This window comes from Alligator mississippiensis, chromosome 1 (assembly GCF_030867095.1).
Source record: "Alligator mississippiensis isolate rAllMis1 chromosome 1, rAllMis1, whole genome shotgun sequence".
Classification (NCBI taxonomy): domain Eukaryota; kingdom Metazoa; phylum Chordata; order Crocodylia; family Alligatoridae; genus Alligator; species Alligator mississippiensis.
In genome coordinates this window covers 320,715,932-320,734,330 of record NC_081824.1, presented here as the reverse complement: position 1 = coordinate 320,734,330, position 18,399 = coordinate 320,715,932, and positions in this window count along the sequence as shown.

Here is an 18,399-nt window from a genome sequence, read left to right as displayed (position 1 = left end):
CAAAAACCAGCTAGGAGTAAGGTGGCCATCTCAACCTTGAGAACAAAACCAGGTCATTGTTCATTACACCGAGCCCGGACTGGAAGCTATCTGACCCTGCAGACTGCTGTGGTGCATCCATACAAGCCCACATGCCTCTTGCCATGTCTCAAAGCAATTTGAGATGTAACAAGAGGCATGCCAGGAACAAAAAAAATGTTGAGGCTGAGCAGCAGGCAGGAACGGTGGGGGTGTGGTGGCTCCCCCAGGGTGGTAGCCGTGTGTGGCAGAGTACCCCCCCATGAGGGGTGGCAACAGCAGCAAGAGCAGGAGCAGCAGCTGAGGCAGGAAGAGGCGTGGCCGGCTTCCCCCTAGAAGCTCCTGAGAGCAGCTAGCCCTGAGCTACTCACCAGGGCAGCTTTTTATACTATAGTCTCTAGCTTCCCCTGGCTGCAGATCCAGGAGGAGCTGGGTAGGGTTATTTTGCCCCAAGTGGCACAACTTGCCTCACACCAAAGTGCATGCCTGCTAAGGTAAAAATGCCAAGCTCAAATTTGTGCCACTCCTATATGAGCTTCTGCAAGTGCACAAGCCTGCATGCGTGGATGTGTCCCTGGGTAGCAAACAGACGAGCTCCACATGGGCTAATTTACGCTGCTTTTCTACATCAACCCAAACAGAATTCCTTGCTGCCATGGCTAGACCACTGCAGTATGCAGGTTGGCCTTATCCTCTCCCTGGATGGTAAATACACATCCCAAACTGGGACAATTTCTCCATAGTTACCACAGAATAAGAGAACAAGCTTTCTGAATGCATAAGATAGAAGATCTCTGTATTAATATTAACTGTTTCCTATTATGTTCTGCCTTGCTTTCTTAAGCACTAAATTATCCATTTCAGTTCATCAATGGCAATTATCACTACACAGGAGTAAATGTATTTTAGTTGTTTGTGTGGAAAGGGATTTTTTAAAGATACAGTCTGCAAATGATGTAAAAAGAATTTCTGAAAACATTCCCTTGAATTTTTGTAACCGGTTGACATCAGTTATACTTGTTCCCCTTGTATGTTTGTGCTCTGTAGGCACCTATACACATGCAATTAATTTGACTGAATAAACTCCAGCACAGCTCATGCTGGAGTTTATTGCTCCCAGGTGTCATGCTTACATGTGTACCTGGCACTACAGCACATTCAGCTGGGTGAGAGCAGTCCTGAGAGGTCAGCCTGCCACCCAAGGCTGTTCCAACCTGGCTCAATGTGCTGCGGGGGGCCTGGCTGGGACACAAAGGTGCTTCAGTGCGGGGCTAGCTGGTAGGCAGCCCCCACACTAAAGCACCCTTGTGCACCAGCCAACCCCATCAGCATCTACATGTACATTGCGGCACACTAAATAATGCTGCCACAGGATAGTACTTGCATTTACAAATATTGCAAAGTATTTACAAGTTCTACCTACCCCAGAGTTAATTAGTTTACTGCAGCCTAATAGGGCCATATGTGTAGATGCCGAGACTTTACTGAGGACCTAATTAGGCAACTCCACCATAAATGTCTCATGTAGTTGCACCTTGTATTTGTACTATAAAAAAAAATGTACATGTGTAGATACCAATATTTAAATTTGTGTTGGTGAGGATTTGCACTGGAACAGAGATGGAATTTAAAATGTGGGTGCTGTGGGCAGCATGGGGGGCAGGGAGAGGCAAGTGAGTGTTTACTTCCTCATGCAGGGGATGCTGGAGTTGTGATGGCATCACAAGCAAAAATAAATAAATAAAAATACTCAAGGCATCAAACTTATTTATTCACTTATCACTACTCAAAAGCCTCTATTTCAATGTACAATAGTCATCTTTTGATCGTGTCCTTTTCAACATGATGTTGGATTTAGCAATTCAGGTTAATTTTCTTTAGTGTTAAACCTATGTCCACTCTGCTGTAGCTCAATTGACTTTTCTTATTTGAATTTAAATTAGAGGCATCACTTTCAGAAGGGCACAAAAGCAAAATTGCACCTTTATGTTTAAATGAGAAACCCAGCCCAAGTTTAAAGCAACTAATATATGGGAGACTTTAAGATTAGGAGGTAGAAAGTGGGATGTAAAGTCCTCCGTCCCCTTTTGTAACCACTGCAGGTGCCTGTTTGGTCTGTGGTTACCAAATAATGGCTGCTCTTTCACCAGTGCCAAATGACTTTTAGGGTTACCATACGTCTGGGTTTTACTGGACATTTCCTCTTTTTTGGACACCTGTGCTGTGTCCAGTAGTAGGTTTTTAAAATAAGAGCAAATGTCTGGGTTTTCTGCTCTCCAGGTCTGGCTGCTTGGGGCTGGGAGCAGTGGACAAGGTCATTGGCCTGCAGGGATCACATGCTCTTCGCATGGGCTTCAGCAAGCCAAGAGAGAGAGAGAATGTGACAGAGAAGGTGTGCGTGCAATGTGGGAGCTGCTTCAGCAGCAGGGCTGGGGGGGCAGGGGTCTGTGGGTTGGGAGTGAGGGGCAGCAATGAGGCTGAGGGGCAGGGCAGGGGGCTGCAGGTCAGGAGTGAGGGGCACCAGCAGGACTGGGAGTGGGGCAGGGGGCTGTGGATCAGGAGGGAGAGGCACGGGGGATGGGATGGGATGGGATGGGATGGGATGGGTGACTGTGGGTTGGGTGTGAAGGGCACTAGGAGAGCCAGGGGGCTGCAGGTCAGGAGTAAGGGGCACCAGCAAGGGGTGGGGGGCAGGGTACTACTGTTTGGGAGTGAGGGGCACTGGCAGGGCTGGTGTCAGTGGGTCCAGAGTGAGGGGCAGCAGCAGGGCTGGGGGTGGCTTGTCACTGCTCCCCCCCCCCGATCATATTCCCCCTGCCTCTCTGCCTCCCCCACAACAGGTGTCCTCTTTTTTGGACCTGGAAATATGGTAACCCTAACTTTGTAGTCTCGGCTCAGTTTCCAGCAGGCAGCTTGTTATGGTGAGCACAATTGACTCCCTTAGATTTTTAGAGGGGTCAAATCTAAATGAGCTTGGAGATTGAATTTCTTTCTTCTCCTTGGAGGTGATCCACTCAGGTCAGGGCTGATACATGTTGCCAGAGCAACATTGGGAATGTGGTCCTACCACTCTGCAGTTAAATGCTAAGTAGCATGGAATTCTTTGGGCTATGGGATTTCTATATCTATGGAAGCTTTCTTTAGGTACTAAATAGCTACACAATCCCCCACTTCAGCCTTTAAAAGAACAAAAGAAAATCCTTTGTCATATTTGTAGAGCTGCAAACATTGAACCCTCTACAAGGAAAATGCTGGAGGCTGCCAGTCCTGAGATGAACAAGGAGAGTGTATTTGGCTGATTTGACATTTACCTGTATTGAGGGCCTTTTGCCCATTTCACAAAAAAAAAGAATGCGTACAAGGCAGAAACATTTGAGGATAGCTACAGTGAGATAGCTCTGGTTGATTTACCCTCAGCAATGCTTCACTGCCTTTCAGCTATTTCCCATGTCACTGAAGAGAAGTTAGCCTGCAAAAGCTGTTTTTGACTCACCTAAGACAGTCACACCACTGTGAGCCATTCAGGATATAGATATCCCAAAGGTTCTCAGACGCTGTTCACAGTGTGAGCCATCCCCTCCCTGACAATGAAAGAACATCTAGTAATAATCACCTTTCTGGTCCTGGCCCACTCCCAACTTTATGCTAGCTCTGTTTCAGCTACAGTAAACAGTAGATGCCCCTATCAGTGCCCCTATCAAAACCTATCTTTGCTCCTATCTGTGAACAACTAATGAACATTAAAACTGAGTTTTTGTTCTTCCCCCAAAATGACACTCCAGTCCCCTTCAATTCATTTCAACTCCCCACTCTTTCATTTTTCATACTCCCCTGGTACGCCTGTTGCCTGTAATGACACACACATACGTGCACACACCTTCCCTCCACTAGATCCTCCCCAACACACACACACATCCTGTTATGGGAAACCCACCCTACACACAACTGCAGTGTGATACATCCACAATTCCCCAATGTCCTCTCCCCACTCACATGCACCCCCAACCTCTTCTTAGATTTCATAGATTTCATAGACATTAGGGCTGGAAGGGACCTCGGAAGATCATCGAGTCCAGCCCCCCGCCCAAAGGGCAGGAAGTCAGCTGGGGTCATAGGATCCCAGCAAGATAAGCATCCAGTTTCATCTTGAAGGTGTTCAATGAAGGTGCTTGAACAACCTCCGGTGGCAGGCTGTTCCAGACCTTGGGGGCTCGGACAGTAAAGAAATTCTTCCTTATGTCCAGCCTGAAACGATCTTGTAGTAGTTTGTGACCATTCGACCTCGTCATCCCTTGGGGCGCTCTGGTGAACAAACGTTCCCCCAGATACTGGTGGTCACCCCTGATAAACTTGTAGGTGGCCATCAGATCACCCCTGAGCCTGCGCTTTTCCAGGCTAAAGAGCCCCAGGGCTCTCAGCCTGTCATTGTAGGGTCTGCTTCCCTGACCTCTGATCATGCGCGTGGCTCTTCTCTGGACTCTCTCAAGCTTCTCCACATCCTTTTTGAATTGTGGAGCCCAAAACTGGACGCAGTACTCCAGCTGCGGCCTCACTAAGGCCGAGTACAGGGGGAGAATGACGTCCCGGGATTTGCTTGAGAAGCATCTATGGATGCAAGACAGCGTTTTGGTCGCTTTACTAGCCGCAGCATCGCACTGCAGGCTCATGTTCATCTTGTGGTCAATGATGACCCCCAAGTCTCTTTCTTCCATAGTGCTAGCCAACATAGCACTGCCGAGCCTATAAGGATGCTGCAGGTATTTTTTCCCAAGGTGGAGAACCTTGCATTTATTGGCGTCGAACACCATCAGATTCTCGTCCGCCCACTTGCTGAGCCTGTCCAGGTCAGCCTGGATCATCCGCCTGTCTTCTGGTGTGGATGCTTTGCCCCAAAGTTTGGTGTCATCGGCGAACTTGGCCAGTCTGCTTCTGACTCCAGTGTCCACATCATTAATGAAGATGTTGAACAGTATGGGTCCAAGGACAGAGCCCTGGGGGACCCCACTGGTCACAGGACACCACGATGAGTGACTTCCATCAATTACTACCCTCTGGGTCCAACCCCAGAGCCAATTTTCCAGCCAGTGGATCGTGGAGGACCCAAGGCAACAATTGGCCAGTTTCTCCAAGAGGCGATCATGGGACACCAGATCAAAGGCTTTTTGAAGTCAAGATATATGACATCAATCTCATCTCCCTTGTCCAGGTGATAGGTCACCTGGTCGTAGAAGGAAATGAGATTGGTCAAGCAAGACCTACCCGCAACAAACCTGTGCTGGCTATCCCTTAAGATGTTGACGTCGGCCAGTCCATTAAGGATGGCCTCCTTAATAAACTTTTCTAAGATCTTCCCTGGGATAGAAGTCAGGCTGATGGGCCTATAGTTAGCCGGATCCACTTTCCTCCCTTTCTTGAAGATAGGCACCGCATTGGCCTTCTTCCAGTCTTCGGGCACTACACCAGAGCGCCAAGAGTTTTCAAAGATCCATGCTAGAGGCTGGGCTATGATGCTTGCCAGCTCCTTGAGTACCCTGGGGTGAAGATTGTCAGGGCCGGCTGACTTGAAGGTATCCAGCTTCTCAAGATGTTCCTTCACGAAGTTAACATTAATGGAGGGCAGGAGATCACCCTCACCCGGACTTCCCGGCCCTGTAGCGGGCATGGGCGTCCCATGGGGCTGATGAAAGACTGACGCAAAGTACCTATTTAATAGGTTGGCTTTTTCCTGGGCGTCAGTTGTCAGTTGCCCCATCTGGTTCAGCAGGGGTCCAACGTTGCCCCTGCTTTTCCTCCGGCTCCCCACATATCTGAAAAAGGACTTTTTATTGTCCTTGATGCTCAAAGCTAGCTGGAGTTCAGTTGCAGCCTTGGCTTTCCTGGTCTGCTCCCTACAGGACCGGACCAGTGCAGAATAATCCTCCTTGGAGGTGACTCCCATCCTCCATCCTTTGTAGGCCTTTCTTTTTAGCCTCAGGAGGTCTGCTAGGTCCCTGGAGAGCCAGGGGGGCTGCTGTGCCCTCTTGCTGCCTTTCCTCCGAGATGGAATAGACTTAGTTTGTGCATTGAGGATCGCTCCCTTGAGGAGCAACCACTCTTCTTGAACTCCCCTCTCCCTGTGGTCACAGTCCCTTAGGGCCTCACTGACAAGCCTCCTGAGCTTGTCAAAGTCGGCTTTCCTGAAGTCAAGGACTTCCGTGTTGCTGACTGACTTGCCAGCTTTTCGGCGGATGGTGAAGGTGATCAGCTCGTGGTCGCTGTCACCCAGCTTCCCATCGATTACTAGGTCGCCGACTAGGTCATCCCCAGTAGCCGGTACCAGGTCGAGCAGCACTTTGCCTCTCATTGGCCCATAGACTTCTTGAGTCAGGTAGAGGTCATCCACACACGAGAGGAAGCTCTGCGACCGCTCAGATTTTGCTGAGTGATCCTCCCACGAGATGTCTGGGTAATTGAAGTCACCCATGACAACCATGGTCCTGGAGCAAGCTGCCTCAGCCAGGTCCTGGGCAAACTCCTGGTCAAGCTCAGGACTTTGGGTGGGAGGTCTGTAATAGACTCCCACCATTGTGTCCTCTGTGCCGTGTTCCCCACGGATTTTAACCCAGAGGGTCTCCAGTCGTCCACCCTGGTTGCCAATATCAGCTTGCAGGGACGTGTAGCTTTCCTTAACATAGAGAGCTACACCCCCGCCCCTTTTCTCTACACGATCCCACCTGTACAGGGTATAGCCATCTATCCCCGTGGTCCAGTCATGGGTGGAGTCCCACCAGGTCTCCGTTATCCCTATGACATCGTAATTGTTTGCACTGAGCAGGAGGATGAGCTCCTCCTGCTTATTCCCCAGGCTCCTGGCATTAGTGTACAGGCAGGCAAGTGCCCCCTGGGGGGCTCCTTCCTTGCCCACAGATTTTACCAGGGCTGGGGCTGGGGTGGGCTCCCTTGAGTGCCGTGATCCGCTGGCTTTGCAAGGATTGCTCAGTGGGCCAGCAGTGGTGGTAGTCACTCTCCCATTCCACAATATTTCTCCATTGCCTAGTATTCAAACATTTCTCAGCATTTCATTCCAGAAACCTCTGGTTTCTTTACTTCTGGCAGCTTCCCTTGCTTCTGGTAGCTCCTTTTTTTTTTTTTTTTTGCTATGGTTACAACAGCCCTTTGCGCAGGTGTCCACATTTGCTCCTCCTCTGCTGCCCCAGGTGTCTGCTTTAGATGCTTGTAGATGCCACTGGTGAGGAGGCAGGGGCATACAGCCAGTTCTGTCTAGTGAGTAATCCTGTGGTCCATGGTTTGAGAACTGCAGAGCAATCTGAAACATAGTTTAGTATAGACATCCAGACCCATTCCTACCTAACCAGAAGGTCATTGCATAGCCTTGATTTTTTCTCGTCCTGCCTCCCAAAAGGTTGTATTTTGATAAATACCTGGCCTGCCACAATGCTCTGAGCAAATAAATAGAAGTAAAAATAGGACCTCTCCCACTGGGCCACTCCACAGTCATCAATAGCTGCTGTGTTCCTAAGGTCACTCACACCTGGAAGTGTTTGAGAAAATGTCCTGCTTGAGGCATTGCTATTTCCTCCTTAATATTCTTAGAGCATCCATCAGCTGGAGAGGTAGAATGCCCTTTCATGATGCCGTTTAACTGTTTATTTTATGTTCCCAGAGCTCCTGACTCCATTTATTTTCCATCCATTGCCTGCCCATCTGAAGCAGTTCTAATATGTCCCAGGAGGCTTTTGGGACACAATAAGGCTTTTCCAGACAGACAAAGAAAATAAATAGGTTTAGGAAATCTAGAGACTGACCCATGAAGGAGACCCAAGGGGAGAATTGGAAGGATCTGGAGATGGAAAGACTTGATATTGGTGTGAGAGTGCAAGAACAATGTAAAGGAGGTTGGAGTGCAAAATGAATGCTGTCTGTCTGGCGTGTAGTGTGTTCTTCCATCAGTAGTAAAGTTTTAGAGGGGAACCAGGTTTTCAGTGAACTGTAGCCTCACAGGCTGCTGCTGAGCTGGGTAGCTTCCTCTCTTCAACCCTTATGGCTAGGGACAAACATTCAAAAAGCCCGAGTCTGAATTGATTCAATCTTTGCAGGTTAGTCTAACCTGCACAGAGTGAACTGGTTTGCAAGTGGATAGACGTTTGGCACATGCCTGCAGCGGCTCAGGCCAAAAGCCTGGGGCCACTAGAGCAGCCCTCCCTTCCAACAGGGAAGCTGAGCTGAGGAGGGGGCGCATGGCCAGGCCCCAGCAGGCCTAAGTAAGATTGGAGAGGGGTTTAAACCCCAACCTTGGCCTGTGGGGTTTGGAGGGTGGGGGAACAGGGAGCATCTGCTGGGGGGAGGGGAAGGAGGAGGAGGAGAAGGCTCTGCCCTCCCCAGTGGCTCCCTGACAGCTGGGAGCAATCCTGGCACACAGGGCTGCCCGGCCCCAGAGGGGAACTCTTCCTCCTACTCCTTCTCCCCCACCATTGCAGGGCCAGGAGGGGGGGGCTCTGTTTGGTGCTGGGGGGGCTCTTCCCCCCCTCCCCAACCCGTGGCAGTGGGGGAGGAGCAGGGGGAAGATGGGAGGAGAGCTCTATGTGAGGCTGCCCAGCCCAGCCCCAGAGGAGGACACTTCCCCTGCCCATGGGGTGAGGTGGGGCTCTGTGTAGCACTGCCCATCCAGGGCATGGGGAGTGGCTATAACTGAGCCACAGCTGCAAGGGGTGAAGAGTGGGGGAAGTGTCTCTCTCCAGGGCCATGCAGCCTTACACAGAGCCCACCCCCCCACACCCTCCAGCCCTGCGATGGCTGGGGGGGAAGGGAAGGGGGAGGAGGAGAAGTAGTCTCCCTCCAGTGCCCCACAGAGCCCTGCTTTCCCACCCTGTGGAGAGGAGTAGGAGTGGAAAGCGTACCTCACAGCACAGAACAGAGCCCCCCCTCCCTACCCCACAGGACGACGTCCCAGCATGGCAACGTTAAGGTGAAGGGGGCAGGAAGAAGGGTTAATTCCTCCCTCCATCCCTTCTGGTCCCTTCTGCCCTGCAGCCAGGGCCTGCCAGTCCCAGGGACCACCGCCACAGCCCCCTCCCCTGTCAGCTCCCCGGCTGGCATGCAGACCCCAGGTGCCATGAGGAAGGAGGAGAAGGAGGGAAGAATTAATCCTGTCCCTGCTCACTTGGCCTTAATGGGGCCATGCTGGCTGGTGTCTCAGCATGTCCCATCCCTGTTTTGGCTACAGAGCAGAGGGGAGAGGCCAGCCCAGCTCTGGAGCAGAGCAGAGCCTCACCCAGAGAGCATGCTGGGGGAGTCTGGTTTAACTTAAACCAGGAGAGAGTCTGGAACAGACATTGCATAAACCAGTTTGAGCGAAATCAGTTAAGTCTGATACTACATTCAACCAGGTTTATCTCAAAACAGTTTCAGCCATTTCGAAACTGGTTTATGTGTAATGTCTGTCCCTAGCCCATGAGTTTTAATAGCAAGACATTTTGGTAGCTTGTATACTGTGGTGAGACCTTGATGCTGTGCTCCCACAGTACCATCTCAGCTTGTTTCCAGTTTACTTTCACAGCCAAATATTTTGCCACTTTTCCTTCTCAAAAAATTCTCTGGAAGCATGTCCCTAAAATTTTCCCTTCTTTGTTCTTCCACAGTCCATTTACTAGGAGCAAGGCATGTGTTAATTATATTAAAAACAAAAAGAAACAACAATGACACTTCCTAGAACAAGTTAGAAACCCAAAAATGGATACAGGAAAACTTCTGGCTATTTCTTGCCACCTTCATCCCCTGAAATGTTTCCTGAAATGATATCCTTGATCTCTGTGTCCTTTCACTGCTGTAGACCCAAGTGACCCAATTTCTGTTATATAGTAACAACGTATTGCTTTACATCTAGGACATTGGGGTCATAGAACATGCTTTGTACCATGAAGAAGTTATCTCCACTTGACTGAAAACTTTCCACTACTGTACCATAGTCTCTTTGTATTGTGCTTAGTCATTCTGGTCTGTGAAACATTATTTTAAAAGAAAGCAAATTCTATACTTTGATTTTGTTGGGCTGAAAGATGAAGTGCCCTGCACCCAAAAATAAGATACAGTGAGAGAATGAAGAGGGGTCATTCTGAAATGTCAAGCTTGTAGTTGTCGTTGTTATCAGTTCATTGGCAAAGCACATGCATTTATACCACTTCACACATACTGTTTTCACATTGTTGTCATATAAAGAGAGGAGGGTTTATTAAGTACATAATAATTAGATGTCCGAGCACTTTATGAATTCTACTTTCCAGCCATGATGATATGGCACCAGGTGCTGTAGTTTATGCTTCCCCCTTTCCATTGCCTGCAGAAGCAAAGAACAGCCCAGATCTGCCGAAGTCACAGGTAGAACATTAATCAAAAAACACAGCAGGGATCCAAAAGTAGTTCCTGCAGCAGGAAACCGTTAGAACAATATGCAAGATCATTATTTTTACATATATACCCAGTAAAGTCAGCTATAGACAAGAATGAAAAAGAACAGTATGTAATCAAAACCTAATGTAAATGCCAATATTCCATGTGAGCATGTGTTAAATTGCATTTGAATACAATCCATTTCTGTGCTATTTAAAGCCTAGGTTCCCTATGGATAAATGACATTTTTGTTATCCATGTCTCTCTTTCAGATATATGTACCACCCCCCTTAACAACAAGCACACTGAAAAGGCATAGGACTTAGGCAAAGCAAAGAGTTCTTGCAAAATGTCTTGGAAAAGATAACTCAGAACACAGAAGTGAAATGATATATTTTCTTTAGATAATAATAAAATGTGTCCCTAAAATGTCACCATGTATTTTATTTTCCCATCTTAACCCACAGTTCACTTTAGACTGAAACTAATTGAAATTACTTTGTAGCTCCTAGCAATAAAAGGAATTTAGCAATTTGCAGTTCATTTGCCCTTGCTATTCTTGGAAACAGTATTTAAAGTTGTGCAATTCTTAATGTTAGAAAATGCGAACAATGTAAGTAACAATAGTGGCATGCCTGGTAGATTTTGCCTAGGAAACTATTGGTTCTAAAGCTTTATAGCATTGAGATCCTGGAGTAATTGATGTGGGCTTAATTCCCATAAAATGGCTGAGATCCTCAACTTTGCCTAATTGTACATGCATCCAGCGAACTTTGGATTCCCAGTTGGTAGCTAAACCACAGAGGAGTATTACTTAATTAGAAAAGTCCCTTCATCACATCTGAGAGCTAGATTTGTTTGGTGAATGTCACCTCTTTTTGAAATGCCTGTTGCCAAGGCTGAATTAAGGCAAAGGCAGTGTATATCTAGCTGTCGGCTCCAGTTTCTGGAGTGACATGAAAATAGCAGAGTCTAAGATTTAATTTTTCTCAGGAAAAAAAGGTAAATTTTCTACCCCTTTGGTTGTTAAGAAAAGTCTGAAAATGAGACCCAAGTGTAACCAGTTCCTATATAACTGCTAATATGAAGACAGGCGGAAAAGACAACTCTGAGCAGAATGAACTCCCCCATGCGTCTAATCAACGGGATGTCGGTTCCAAATCCCACAACTCTGGTGGCCCTTGAAAATACTACTTCAGCAGAAGACATTATGTGTGGCAAGAGAAGAGTTCAGCAGGCCCTGCCCACTCACCAGAGTGGATAAACCTGCTTGGTGAGGAAAGTACAAAGGGCCCTGGTGCCCCACCAGAGTGGTAGAGGGGACTTTGCTGTCCCTGACTTTCTGGGAGGGGAGAAGTGTCCCACCTACTGCCACTTCAGAGTGAGAGCAGGGGCACCCCACACCAGTGGAGCAGTGAGATTCAATGTGGAGACATCATGCCCTGGTACTGCTATATTGTGATGTACCTATAGGACAGGGGTGGGCAAAATATGGCACGCGGGCCAGATGTGGCCTGCCAGGCCATTCTATCCAGTCCAGAGGGCCCCTAAAAATTTAGAAAATTAATATTTATCTGCCCCTGGCTGCCTGTCATGCGGCCCTTGATGGTTTGCCAAAACTCAGTAAGCGGCCCTCCACCCAAAATAATTGCCCGCCCCTGCTATAGGACCTGCTTGTAAGAGACAGGGCCAGATTGAAGTAGACCTTCCATGCTACATAAATCCTGTGGTAACCCAGAGCAGAAAGAAGACTGTGAACAGAGGAGTTTTACAAAGAAGCTAGAAGATTTTTCTTCCCCACCTCTCTTCCTAACCTCCTCAGCTACAAGAAGGCAAGCTTTATGACAATTCAGAATGTGTCATGAGAGGATCAATAGGTATATGAATTCAGGTGCCAAGAACACCTGGATAGGATGAAATAGCAACTACAATGAAATAGCTTCAGCAAGGGAAAGGGGGAATTTGCCCCCATCCCACAACTATGCAGTTAAGCTTTGTGAAGCTTAGAAGTTCAACCTGGAAAGTACACCCTGGCTCAACTTGTACTAGCTTTAAGAGCAGGCTGGGCTGTGCACTCAGTGGCATACTAACAAAGTTTGGTGCCCGGAGCAAAGCCCACAGTGGCAGCTCGCCCTTGCCCCATGCATAGATCTGGGGGGCACATGCCACCCCCCGCCCCGCCCCCCACTTGCCCAGAAGTGCACACAGCAGTGGGAAACACCCTCCCCCTGTACTCATGCCCCCTGTTGGTGCCCCTTCTCTTTGGCACCCACTCACCCCCACCCTTGCTACAGCACTGTGTGCACTTGTTCCATTGGATCTCCTACAGAAAATTCTCTTCACACACAAGATTGCACCCCTGAGGCTGTCTCACGTTGCCTAGTTGGTTGTATGACCTTTGTAAAACTGACATGCATTTGACATACTAGTCATCCTTAAAAGGGAAATGTTTGTTTGATAAAAGAAATCATCAAGCTATGTGAAGTACATGATATCAAGCTTCAACCCAGCACCAGAAAAAATCAGATAGCTTTTCTTTCTGATAGCTCAGGGACACTTTGACAGTGATTTAAAGAGCCCATCTTGCTGGTGGCACTCTCTAGACCTAAGGAGAGAATTCATCCCTGGGGGAGGCTAGAGGGAAACACTTCCTGTTCCTCTTGGGGCTTCTGCCACTACAGAGAAATTTTCTGTTTCTGTCCTGTCCCTAGGCTGGACTAAGGTACAGGAACTAAATGCCCCAGCTACTGCAGTCATCCAATGAGAATATCAGTTTACATTTTTTAAGAAAAATTATGTTCTAGCTTTCATGGAAAGAAAAGTTTGAAAATGTGACTTACAAATGACAGATGCTTGCCCAAATATGCATATAACGTTAAAAATAGATGCAATAGATAAGACCTGTTCTGTTTGTCTTAATTCTAAAACCCACTGCACTGCTACCCCAAGGAAGGAGTGTACAGGGCTGTGCCATATGGCAGGGGTTGGCCTCCTACAGCCTGTAGGCCAGATGCAGTCCACTAAGTCAGTGGTGCTCAATCTTGTTCCCCAGAGGGCCAAATGGGCAATGCTAGTGGTCCAGATCCAGCATCCAGGGCAAGTGTGGTGGAACCTCATCCTCCCACATAGATGGGGGCAGGAGGCAGCCTAGCCCCAATCTGGCTATGCAAGGGGGAAGGAGTATGGCCCAGCTCCAAAGGGGGAGATGGGGCATGGCCTAGTCCTGACCTGGCTCCCGCTGTGGGGGGGCAGGAGAGCTGGCACAATCCAGCCCCAGTCTGCAATGGGGAGAAGGCATGGCCTAGCTTCAACCACTAACATGGGGCCTGTGAATTTGGAAGCAGGGGATGGCAGTGGTATTGCCCCTGTTCCTCCACTGTCACATTTCCCTACCCATGGGGAGTTCCATGGGTTGGGTGTCATGGATCTGAGGGTCACATCTGGCCTGCAGGTCAGAGGTTGAGCACCCCTGCACTAAGCTATTGCATACATCCCATGGACTTGTGATGCTGGCAGCAATTCTGTGGCAGGGGAAAGCAATGTAGTCATGTTCCTCTGTTTTTGCAAAGTTTTTTTCTGCAAGGCTGTCTGCTGCCATCACAGCCCTCCCTGCTCACACCTCTTTTTTGCAGCCACTACTTTTCACACCATAGAATTTGTCACTGGTGGGAGTTGGCAGCAACAGAAATTGGCAGTGAGGCCAAAGAGCAACAGTGACAGTCAGTGGCAGCTACAGGAGGAGTAGCACGAGAATAAGAGAGTAGCCTTTCCAATACAGCAGGGTGGCAGGAGACAGCTCAGAGCAGCAGCAGCAGTCTCCTGCCTTCGGACCCAGATGCTTTATTCAGCCTGCCTCTCCTGGAAGGATGAGGACCACTGCCAAAGGAGCTTTTGCAGAGTGTGCATACCACAATATATTGTCCTAATTTATCCATGGCCTGTTTTCACCAGCTTTCTAGGCTCTGTCAAAGACTGTTGGCCCCTGTGTGGAGCGTGGAAAAGTGCAGCTTCTACCAAGGGAATGACTACAGTCAGTCAGCTCAAACCAGTTTAATTAAGAATTCAGGTAGGTGCTGGTCGAGGTGGACATCGATGAATAGAATCCGAGGATGAAATGGGAATTTTGATTCTAACCATCGAATCTCACGCTAATATTGTCAAAGCAACTTGTGATTTTTAGGTGTCCAACTCGTGACAGCCAGGAAGTCCTCATTTGCAGAGGGGGTAGGCAGGAGAAGGTGCTTGACACCTACTGAAAACTAAGCCTCTGTGAGTGGTGTCAAAATTGGCACTCAGTTTTGAAAACTTTTGGCTGTTTTGCCTGGGGAACAGCATGTTCAAGTGGTTGAGGCAGGGGGCTGGGCTTTTAGGGATCTAAGCTCTATTCCCGCTATGACCACTGCTATGTGACTGCATGTCACCTTACTTCCCTGTGCTTCTATTTCTCCACCGTTCTTGGCCTGTCTCAGCTGTTCAGATTGCCTTTGCAGTAGGGAGTGTCCCTTACCAAGTCTTTGTACAGCACCAAAAACACCTCAGTTGATGCCTCATAGTAATATCAATAATGCAAGCATATTGCTTATTAATATATAAGTAATATTAGTAATGATTAATTACAGGCATAAGAAGAATTTATGGAAGCCCATTGCCCATTTTAAGACTAAGGGAAGAAAGCAGTTTGGATTAAAAAATGAAACCCTGGTAATGATATAAGTAAAAGGAGAAGATAATATTCTGCAAATGATCTAGTAATATCATTGGCTACAAATTAGCAATCAGCATAGTATGTGAAATAATATTTGAGATAAATAACTTCCCTTGATCTACCCACTGCATCCCTATGCACCAAAGCCTTCTTTTAGCATACCCTTGAACAAAATTCAAATTAAAAAATATGAAAAGAACGTAATGTGGTATTTAACAACATAAACTAAGGGTCTCTGAATTAGCCACTCAAGACCTGGTACCATCTTGAGAGTCTCAAAGGGGCCTCTAGAATTAAAAGCATAAATCTGAAGGCATTCACAAAAATACAAATCTTTTCTCTTCTTTTGTTTTAAATGTACATCAGCATTAGCTGGCATTTTGGCTTGCTGCAAACAAATTCCCTCTCTCTCATTTCTACTGTGTCAATGAAACTGAGCAACTGACAGAGGAAAAGAAGGACATTTTGAACACTTCATTCGTGCTGTTACTCAGGCTGATGAACACCCCAGAGCTTTGTTTGATTTCTCATTATGAAAAGAGAGTAGTCTCTCCACAGGAAATTTGGTCAGCACTTTCAATTAGATTCTTGATCTGACAGCTCTTTCTGTCATGCAATAATGATAATCTTCACATTAGGATGTCTAGGGGCAAAGTTTGGTCTTGTAAATTGGACATTCCCATATCACGATAGCCACTCAAAAAAAGAATAAAGAAAAGCCTGTGCACTGAAAAGAAATCAACAGCTGACTAGCAGGCTGTTTCTCTGGAGGAACAGAAACTATATAACAACACAGTGTATTGCCATTTTGATTATTGTAGTTTATCAGAAAATTCCAAAACAACTCATAAAATGCTGTTCTTCCTGCTTTTTTGCTTTCTCTCCTCTGCTACTCTGATATTAGCCATGTGAGATTTCATCCTTGAGAGATTTCCCATGGCTGGAATATATATCTACTGCCTTTCAGCAGGTCCTGACTTTCAGGGATGCCATCAATTTATATTGAAAATCATATGCTTGTGTTTCTCCAGTGCTGTAATGGCAATTTGGGACCAAGGCTTCTAACAAACAAGCAAGAGATGGCATTCAACTGTAAAACAAGTGCTGTGGATTTTTTAAATTTAATTTCTTCCCCCAAACAGCTCAGCAGCAACATGTGATTCTCAGTGAGATCTTGCACCGTTTAACAGCTAGCCTTGTTGAGATACAGATGAATCATTCCAAAGTGTCTCAGGTCAGATTAGGAGTGCAACCACCACCTCTCAACTTCTGCTCCTTTTGGTCTAACTTTCTTAGTTCCAACAGTGGATCTTTGTCACAGAGGCTACAACAACCTTTCTGTGGACAAAAGCAGACAGTGTCCAGACCTACCAAATTAGTTTTTTTTCACAAGTTCTAATAGTCCCTTTAAGAATATTAAATATGCAGCTTCATGCACATTCTGTAATGAGAGTTTCCTAGAATGTTTTCCCAATTCACAGAGATTAAAACCAAAACAGTCTATCAGATTATCTAGCCTGACCATTGACCAGTGAGTGACACCTAGGTATCTGGTATCAGACCCACAGATTCCATTTAGACCAAAGTGTTTCAGCTCCAGAAAAAATTGAAACCGTCTGCCACCAGCAAAGGACAGCAGAGGCCGTGTCAAACTGTAGCGCTCTCAGTGATAGAAATATGCCCAAATGATCCCAACAGGAAAACTCACTCCATGCTGTAGAGGAAGGCCAAACTTCTGCCAGATTTTTGCCAACCTGACCAGTGGGAAAATTCCTTCCTGGGTAATAATCATTTGCTGTAGCAAATATCTATATCTGTGAAATAAGATCTTCAGTCAGAGATTCAAGGAGAACATATTTCCCTGGTACACTCAGCCTGTAAAGAATTGCACCACAGCTGACAACAGGCATTTCTTTTGATGTCTCAGTCAGATATGTTCAGAGACACAGGTCTAAATAAAGTATTTGTAGGATGGCCACCTGGTGCCTTCCAATAATATTACATTCTCAACTCACGCAAGTAATCTCTAGTTTGAAGACAGAACTATCTGTGTGGCCCTCTTCCCGGGATCTCTCAAGAGTATTTTAACAACAGTTGCAGCAGCAGGATGTTGGCCACTGTGGCCTCCCGGCTTTACCTCTGGAAGATTAAGGTGTTATATCTTGGGTTGTGTCTAGGTTGTGTAATTTTGCTAGGAGATTAGACAATGGATTGTTAGGATGGTTTGGACAGGGATGATCCTGCCTCTGGCAGGGAGTAGGACTAGATGACTTCTAGAGTTCCCTTCTCATCCTACTTCTCTATGACTCTATGATTTCCTTTATCTTAAGTTTGCCTAGCTGCATGGCAAAATATGTCTTCAATTGTATTTTACACCACCCTAACAAATAACTGTTACAAGTGCTTAGCTAATTTATTTCACATGTCCTCTTTTTGCACAGTCAGATAAGATATTATCTTTGAACTAAGCTTTAGTCTCATGGCCTTCATTGGCTCTAAGGGGCAGCTTTGTGAAGATCTTCCTCTAAATATCTATATGTAACTCTAAATTGCAGATGAAATAATGTGGAGGGAGGGTCAACTTTGCTTAATGGTTTGGGCACAGGCATAGGGAATCAAGAAACCTAGGCTCTGTTCTTATCTCTGTACTTGAGTCATCCGTTGACCTGGGGAAAAGACATTTGAAAGAAGGCAAGTATTTTTAACCCCATTCTACAGATGTGGAAAATGCAATGGAGAAAGATTTAAGTGCTTTGAGCTCCATGGATTAGTGTTTAGTTGAGTCTTTATTTATTTATATCTAATTACTCAGGCAGACCCTCCCTGAACACATACAGAATTGCTGAAAATAATGAACTAGTAGTCCCACTTTGATTTGGAAGGATAAGATTTTATAAGACCATCATTTCCTTCATGATTTTATACAATTTTTGGTGTGTAGCTGTTAGGCTGTGAGTTGACTCTAAAAAACAGTGTTTCTGTGTAGACATATTATCAGCTACACAAAATAACATTTCAATAATACCCTTTCTCTCACAATGGTTTCATTTCTTAGTGAGAGCTATCATAATAAGTTACCACATATTTCAAAGTTATATTCCTGGCTAAAAAAAATTAAATAGATGTCTTTTTTCATGTCACTAATTACATCTAGAGTTTTTTTAATAGTCACAAATTTAAAAAAAAAAATTTGCTTGTCACTCTTTATGGTCTTTGTGTATTTTTTCTCTCAGCTTGGACAACAGGAATCAATGAAAACAGCTTCCCTCTTTATAGACCACTTAACTTGC